This window comes from Hevea brasiliensis, chromosome 12, assembly GCF_030052815.1.
Source record: "Hevea brasiliensis isolate MT/VB/25A 57/8 chromosome 12, ASM3005281v1, whole genome shotgun sequence".
In the NCBI taxonomy this organism is placed as follows: Eukaryota; Viridiplantae; Streptophyta; class Magnoliopsida; order Malpighiales; family Euphorbiaceae; genus Hevea; species Hevea brasiliensis.
This window is the reverse complement of record NC_079504.1, coordinates 6,624,367-6,632,133: the sequence shown is the minus strand read 5'-3', so window position 1 is coordinate 6,632,133 and position 7,767 is coordinate 6,624,367.

Below are 7,767 nucleotides of genomic sequence, written 5' to 3'. Positions count from 1 at the left end.
CTCTCTTTTTTTCCTTTTTATTTTTTATCAGTGGGGTATTTATAAGGTTTTGGGAGAGAGGTATGATAGGGTTTGGAGTCCTAGCGTGATAAAGTTCAGATAACTTAAACAAATAGGATTGTGGAATTTGTGTGAGACTGAAATATAGATGAGGTGTTTCAACTGATGGAAAGAGAAGGAAAGGGGAAGGAATCAATAGAGAGTGAGGAAAAAGTGTGGTAGGGTTTGAAGTTCTAGTGTGAAAGGTTCAGATAACTTAAACAACTGGAATCGAGGAATTTGGGTGAGACTGGGATATGGGTGAGGTGTTCCAACCAATAAGAAGAGAGGGATAGAGAAAAAGTTATTTTTTTATTTTAATTTTCAAAAAATAAATTAAATAGTTCTTATTTAAAATTCCTAACTAAGCTTTCTTAAGCCCATGGGGCCCAATTAAACTTAATTAGGTACATTTAAAAATTACCCATATTAAATTTAAAGAAAACAAAATTTTATTTAAATTTAATTAAATTCGCTTCCCAAAAAAACATATTACTATTTTTTTTCAAGATCATGTCACGTAATTAATAATTCAGCTCCATGCCTCCAATTACATCTTACAGTCACATAATTTTTCATCATCGGTTTCCCACAGCCTCAATGCACATACTTATTACAAAATAAGGATCTACAACATGAGGGGAATGTTCTTATGATTCTGAAGCTAACTATGGATATGGATATGGATATGGTGAAAATATCATGCATGGTGGACACTCATCATCTACATCTACTAGTGATTATGGATATGGATGTGGACATGGACGAGCACACCCAAATCCATATCCATGCAATTGCCCTCCCATGTATGAAAATTTCTCATCGTTAAAGGCACAGCACTTATACCCTCCTCCTCCACAGCCCAACTTCAATGATCTAGTTCATTTCTTATTCAGCTTCAATCCATCAGAATATTATCAATATCGACATCAACAAGCTAATGATCAAAGCTTTCAAAATCAAGGTCAAGATCCTCCTAGACATTCCTTTTTGTGGTAATAAGGTTAGTTATTAACATTTTACATAATTATTTTAGCTATCAATTTATTAATGCTAATGATGTATAAGAATGATTGTTTTAATGTCTTTATTTAATGTATTTATGCTTATTATATGGTTGTATATCTTAATTTTATTTGTTTCTATTAATATCTATTCACTTCATAAACTTTACAAAATTTTCAAAAAAATTTATGTAGCGCCAGGCCATTACCATTACGTTGTGGCCGTTACGAGCCCATTTTCATTACTTGCGACCGCGACTGCAATTGCCACCGCGACCGTGACTTAACACCATGATCTTGAGTACCCTAAAGAAATTGTTATTTCATTCCAAATTTCAACTTCCATATATATACTTAAACAGAATCAAGTGGGAGTAGCAATTTAAAATATGAGATTTACTTAGTGTTTTCTTGCTAATACAAAATCATGAAAACAAGTTGTGCAAAACCTTAAAATAAAAATTTCATGCTTGGAATGCCCTGATGATTCTCATATGATGGAAATTCACTACAATGAAAGATAACAACATTTGGTGAATTTTGCTGAATCAACAATTTCAGTTTCCAATTAATGGTAATCAATCAAAGAACAAGGGATAATAGGATTGCAGACCCACCAATTTTTAATATTTTTTCACTTCAAAAAGAGTATAGCATGCATTGACATTGGTTGGACAATCACGGCATAACACAAACAAGTTCACACATTGACATTGGTTGGACAATCAAATCCAGCCAGGTGAATTGGGAAGAAGCGTTAAGTCTAAAGGTTGTTGAGGTCAGAAATTATTCAGACATTTTCATATGTCAGCTATTAACCCACATTGTCCTAAATTTCTAATTGGAAGAACCATGTCGCTAATATACAGCCATAGAGACGACTGACCTAGTGGCTTCAACAATTGCAAGTCATAATTAATATCTATCAAAATGCTCATGGTATCATAAAACTAGTTACTGAGAGAAAGCACCTTCTCTACATGATCTACACAAATTTACCCATATTCAAGCAAACACTCATGTAAACACAATCTTCTCTGAGAGTTGGACAAGCTGACATGTTAACTAATACCAAAGAAGAAACTTGAAATGCAAGTGATACAAAATCATATCATGGCAATTTGCTTGTGAACTGTCTTTTCCGTCTTAGCTGAATATGGTAAAACGATTGAGTTACGTAGAAATAATATTATAGTAATCACATGAAGAGTTGTAACTTCCATAAAATTTGAAGAACCAAATGTCTTTCTCTATATAAACTGAAATGACCTACATTTATTACCTTGAATACCGTTCATACAATTCAAGAAGTGATATTAGATAGTAATGCAATAACCAGAGCATAGTTTTATTCATATGAATCATATCATACGGGGGGAAAATAGAATTATATTCAAATACTGTTTATGAAATTGCTACTATAATTATAGCATAAATTTGAGCTGAGTACATAAAAAACAGTTTCTATTGTAAGTAGATAGCTTAATATACTTCAAACAAAAACAGGTGAAGTCCGTTCGCAACTTCAGGCTTCGTTTGGTCGCCGGAAATCTCTCTTGAAATTTCGAATGCATATAGCTTTTCCGCTTGCAAGTTGCAACCGTTAAAATGGGCTGGGCCGAGCCCGAAATTTAATGAGAAGTTCGGAACCTGGGGCAGCCAATATCCTAAAAAAATTTGGGCTCATATCTTTAAATGGCCTATTTTAGTCTTGTTGGGTCTATGCCTTTGCAATTAGCCCTTCCAAAGAAACCAGGAATTAACATTGGACGTTGAAAATGATATTAAATTAATTGCGGTATTATTATTATTATTATTATTATTATTTTGTCTTAAGTTAGAACATATGCACACATTACTCAAGGACAAAACTTGGCATCTTGATAAAACAATGATAATTTCACCAAAACCCCTCATCCCATATAAGTTTTACCAAGACCCCTCATCCCATATAAGTACTACACACACACTCCATACCCGATATGGAATTTCGGAGGACCAGCCTTTGGGCACTCCCATATAAACACAAACCTCAACCATGGCGTCGCACACCGGTGACTCAATTTGGCTCACCTCTCACAAAGTTCACTTTTTTTTTTTTTATCTTAAGTTAGAACACACGCATATAGTGCTCTAGAACATGACCTAACATCTTACTAAAATTATATCAATTTTATCAAGACCCCTCATTTCATATAAGTACTATGCACACACTCAACATTCGATGTGAGATTCTAAAAGACCGATTATAGTATTATTAACACGTTGAAAATTGCAGAAAAATAATAAAGAGAAGAGACAAATTGTACAATCAACTATGTGTTGGACCAACCTTACACTACATGTAGCCTTGTTCTTTTGCAATTTTGGCAATTTTGCATAGGCATGAGACAGCCACATGCTTGCATCTTTTATAATGGGGTAGCATTTAATGTACAAGTCTAGGGTTTGCGTGTAGATAAATATGTATATCATTGGGCTCATCTCCCATGCAAATTAACATGCATGAACACTGTCAAATCTTGGCTAGTAGCTAGGTCTATATAGAATGTAGGTTTGATTAATTAGGGGGTCATTTGCTCCTATATATAAAGCTCCAGTTTTTTTCTGTAGTTATCTGTACTTGAACTAGGGCGCCCACCCTCAGATTTAGGCATGAATATTCATATAGTACAATATTCTGTCGTTTTTGTTTTCCATGAAATGGAGGAGGAGGAGGAGGAGGCACCCATATAGCCTCCTAGTCGCCTTCGTTAGTAATCATCGCATCAATGGCCCCCAATATGGTATATATCAATGTACAATATCGTAATCTTACTGTGTAAATGGTAATTATTATTTTTTTTTAGGCAAGAGGTCAATTATTCTATTGGTCCAATATATATATATATATAGTTGTGAATGAAATTATCAAAAAATAAATATTTAAATTTTTAATCTCCTACTAAAAAAATGTTAATTTATGTCAATTTAGAAAAAGCAAACACTTTGCGTCTCATCTTTTTCAAGTATGTTTCAAGATAAATTTAGGTTAATTTGTGAATTACAGATCATTTTGAGTCAAAATAATAATTTTTATAAGAAAATTTATTTTTATTAATTTAATTTTTAGGTAAAAAATTGAATTGTTAAGGTCATCCTTAATTGATCGGCTTTGAGTTAAATCATTTAGATTATTAGGTTAATCTTCAATAATTAAACTCTTAATTATTTAGAACATTCGAATTTAAATCATTTTAATTTTTATAATAAATAAAATAAATTACAGATTGATTTAAATTAAAAGAAAAAACTTAAATTAAATTAAAGAATCAAATCAAAATTTGTCATCTTTTAACTTTCTCCTAGTTATATATATATATCTAGAAGATGGATTCTGCTAGGACCAAGACTAGCTAGCTACTTAATTAAGGAAGGGATCTTAAGCTTTTGAATGATTATTGAGAGGGAAGGATTTGTTATTGCGTGTAGTTTATAGATACAATCTATGGCCATCTCTGTATATGTATTTTGCTTATATATATGATTACTCTTTTTTAATCAGCAATATCAATTTCTAACCTTCATTGCCTGTTATTTTCAGAATTCTGTCAAAAATATGTAAATGTGAAATTCTCACATAAAAAAAAATGAGATGAGTGAGAAGGACTCATAAATGCATTGCCTAAAATTTTAGGTTAGATGTGATATCTAAGTTCATGAGTATATTTTTTTCACAAAAACTCATAAAGAATAATTCTCTTTACACCTTCTGAATTCTCTGAATTTCTAACAAGTGATATTAGAGCTGATAATTCAGTAGAAACGAGTATAAAGACAATGGTCGGTAATTTTTGTAGTGGTCTAACATGTGAATGGAAGAGTAGATGTGTAATATTGCTTTCAACTTTTCTTTTTATGATTACTACAAAGTACACGAGTCAAAAAAAAAAAATTTTCATCATATTGTTTTAATCAATAATCTATTGGAAAAACTTAGATGATTATTATTCGTTAATGCAAATGGACCAATCTCATCCAAATGTGTGATTGTTCATGAATTATAGATACTGGTTTATAAGACGTAAACTTGGACTTGGACTCATATGATATTGGTGCCCAACAAGCAGGGTTTTGGTTAATCACAATTGGTCTGCAACTGCATGCGAGCATGCTTTAAAAAGGGGGCCAAAAAAATCAATTCAGATGTCAAATACATTAGTCATTATTATACAGTATTGAGATATATATAAATGCAAAGAAAATAATGATTATCCTTTAGAAATTATATAAATTTATCTAGATAGTACATAGAATAGATAGTGTAATGGAATAGAATATTTGGACTTGCTGCACTTTTCAATGAATTGTGTTGATCACCAACTGGCCTAGATGAGGTTTCGTGTTATGGTTGAGACCCAAACCTTTGTCCTTGTCTTAGTAGTGTGTTTTTGACCAGTGGAATAAATAAAAAGCAAACCCCAGTAGAAAAAGAAAAGGAATGTTGTGTTGTTGTTGTTGGTGATGATGAAGATGGTTGTGCTCTGAGTGATTGGAGTGTTTATTAATAATGTGGGATGGATTAATTAATTACTTGATAATCTTAGTTTTGACAATAATTATTATTAGGTTGTTATGATTTTAAATTTGAATTATGATATCAAGTGTTTTGATTTTATTTATTTATATATTTTTATATAAATAAATTTTAAATGACATGAATATTTTATATAAATTTAGCTTTACTATTTTATTTAAAAATTTAATTAAAAGTATTAAATGAAAAAGCTCCAACATACTTAAATAAAACCAATTATTTTTTTTAAAAAAAAATTAACTTAATAAGTGAATCTCACCGTACATTATATTTTGGATTCATAATGGATCAAATTTAAATAAGAAAAATCTTTCCTTCAAACCCATAGAATTAATAGCTTAGTGGATTCCCTTTTCCATATGGCATTCTAATTGGTTGGTGGCTTGGTGCTCCATTCTCTTATTAGTTGGTTGTTCAATTAAGAATGAGGAAATCCAAATGTAAGAAGACCAGCTAAGCCAGCACATATCTATTATTAATATATAGAGATGTATATGGTCAAACCCAAAATAAATAAACGGGTCAACACTAAGAATCATTTATCTATATGCATATATAAGCGGGTCAAACACTAAGAATCATTTATCTATATGCATATATAAGAAAACAAAAATGTGAAACACCACTAAGGCATGAGAAGGAGAAGTAGATTTTGTCATCATGTTTTGGTTTTTGCAATTCGATCCCTTTCACTTCAAAGCAAACATACTTTGCAATCAAGCATGAATATGAAACATAGTTCTCCAACCCTTTTTAGCCCTATCATCCTTCCACGTGTTATGCATACTTTGTCTCTATTTAATTTCCTTTACAATAAACAAATCTTTCAACTACCTTTGAGTGGCTCATCTTCTATCATCAATTGACCTTGTGTTCTTAATTAGCAAAAGCGAAGTTATTATTAAAAAAGAGGGAAGAGATTGACTAATTAGGTATATCATCAGCAAAGTTTCTCTAGATTTTATCCAAGAGTGAAAAGAACCCAACAAAGAGGTTTTATAAAGAGACAAGAAAGAATTAGCACTCTATTGTGATTATTAAGAAAGAAAGAAAGTACCCAAAACTTCACTATAGCTTTCTCCTGCCGTGCAAATGACAACAGTCGTTCCCTATGATGAGGTACCTATTTATGCCCCCACCACTGGGTTGCATTTAAACACCTTCCCACAAAAAAAGCTACAGAACGTGTCGTTCACTTACTGCATGAGCCATTGACAAACAATAAAATTCAAAATGGTCCAAATATTTGCACCGTGCAACATCTCTATAGGGGACACTTTATATATAGAATTTGGAAAGAAATAAAGTCATTACGGCACTGACTCTGTCCTTATATGACCATACTAATGCCCCCACCCGATTAGCATCTTTGAATGGTGTACACACCAACTCATTGATATAGCTATATAGCTAGGGCTAGCTCTTTGTGACCACTCAAAAAATCTAATATAAGTGACCACTCAGAAAACAATGAAAGCTTCAAACAATGAAAGGGAGAACAAGGAAAAGAATATGTAAATCATGGATGAGTTAATTTTCTTTTCTGTTGTTTTTTTGACAAATGAACTCCAGAATATAAAGAATCATATCTAAGTATATATCCACATTGCATGCATGTGTGTGTAATGGAGTACACGATAATGTATAAAAATTTTTCAAGGAAGGCAATGGCTGCGGGATAAATGGAACGTACAATGCACTAAGTGGACAAAAATTTTAGGCCGTGGAAAAAAAAAAGGAGGCTCTTAGGAACATTACTGTGCAAGCACAATCAATAAATTAAGTGGGGTCCTTCTTCTTGTAGAAAGGATCTATAGTTGCAAGCTAAAAAAAAAATTATCGGCTTTTTAGACATGCAAAAATGGTGACTTTCGGCAATGGCAGCAATCAAAATGAGAGATGGGTTTAAAAGGAAAATTCTCCTTCTTTTGCCACGATTAGAAGGTCCTTCAACACTTGTTATGGTAGAACATGTAGTGGCCACGGAGCTTCCTTTTCACTCACTATGAATGAAGGTGATAAGGGGCACTTATAATTGCTCTCCATAAGGATATGGGTTGGTTTTTGAAAAGACGTTTATATAGGGAAAAAGGACAAATCCCCATTGCCAGTTTTAGGTACGTGATTAGAGGTTTTTAATTTGTCATT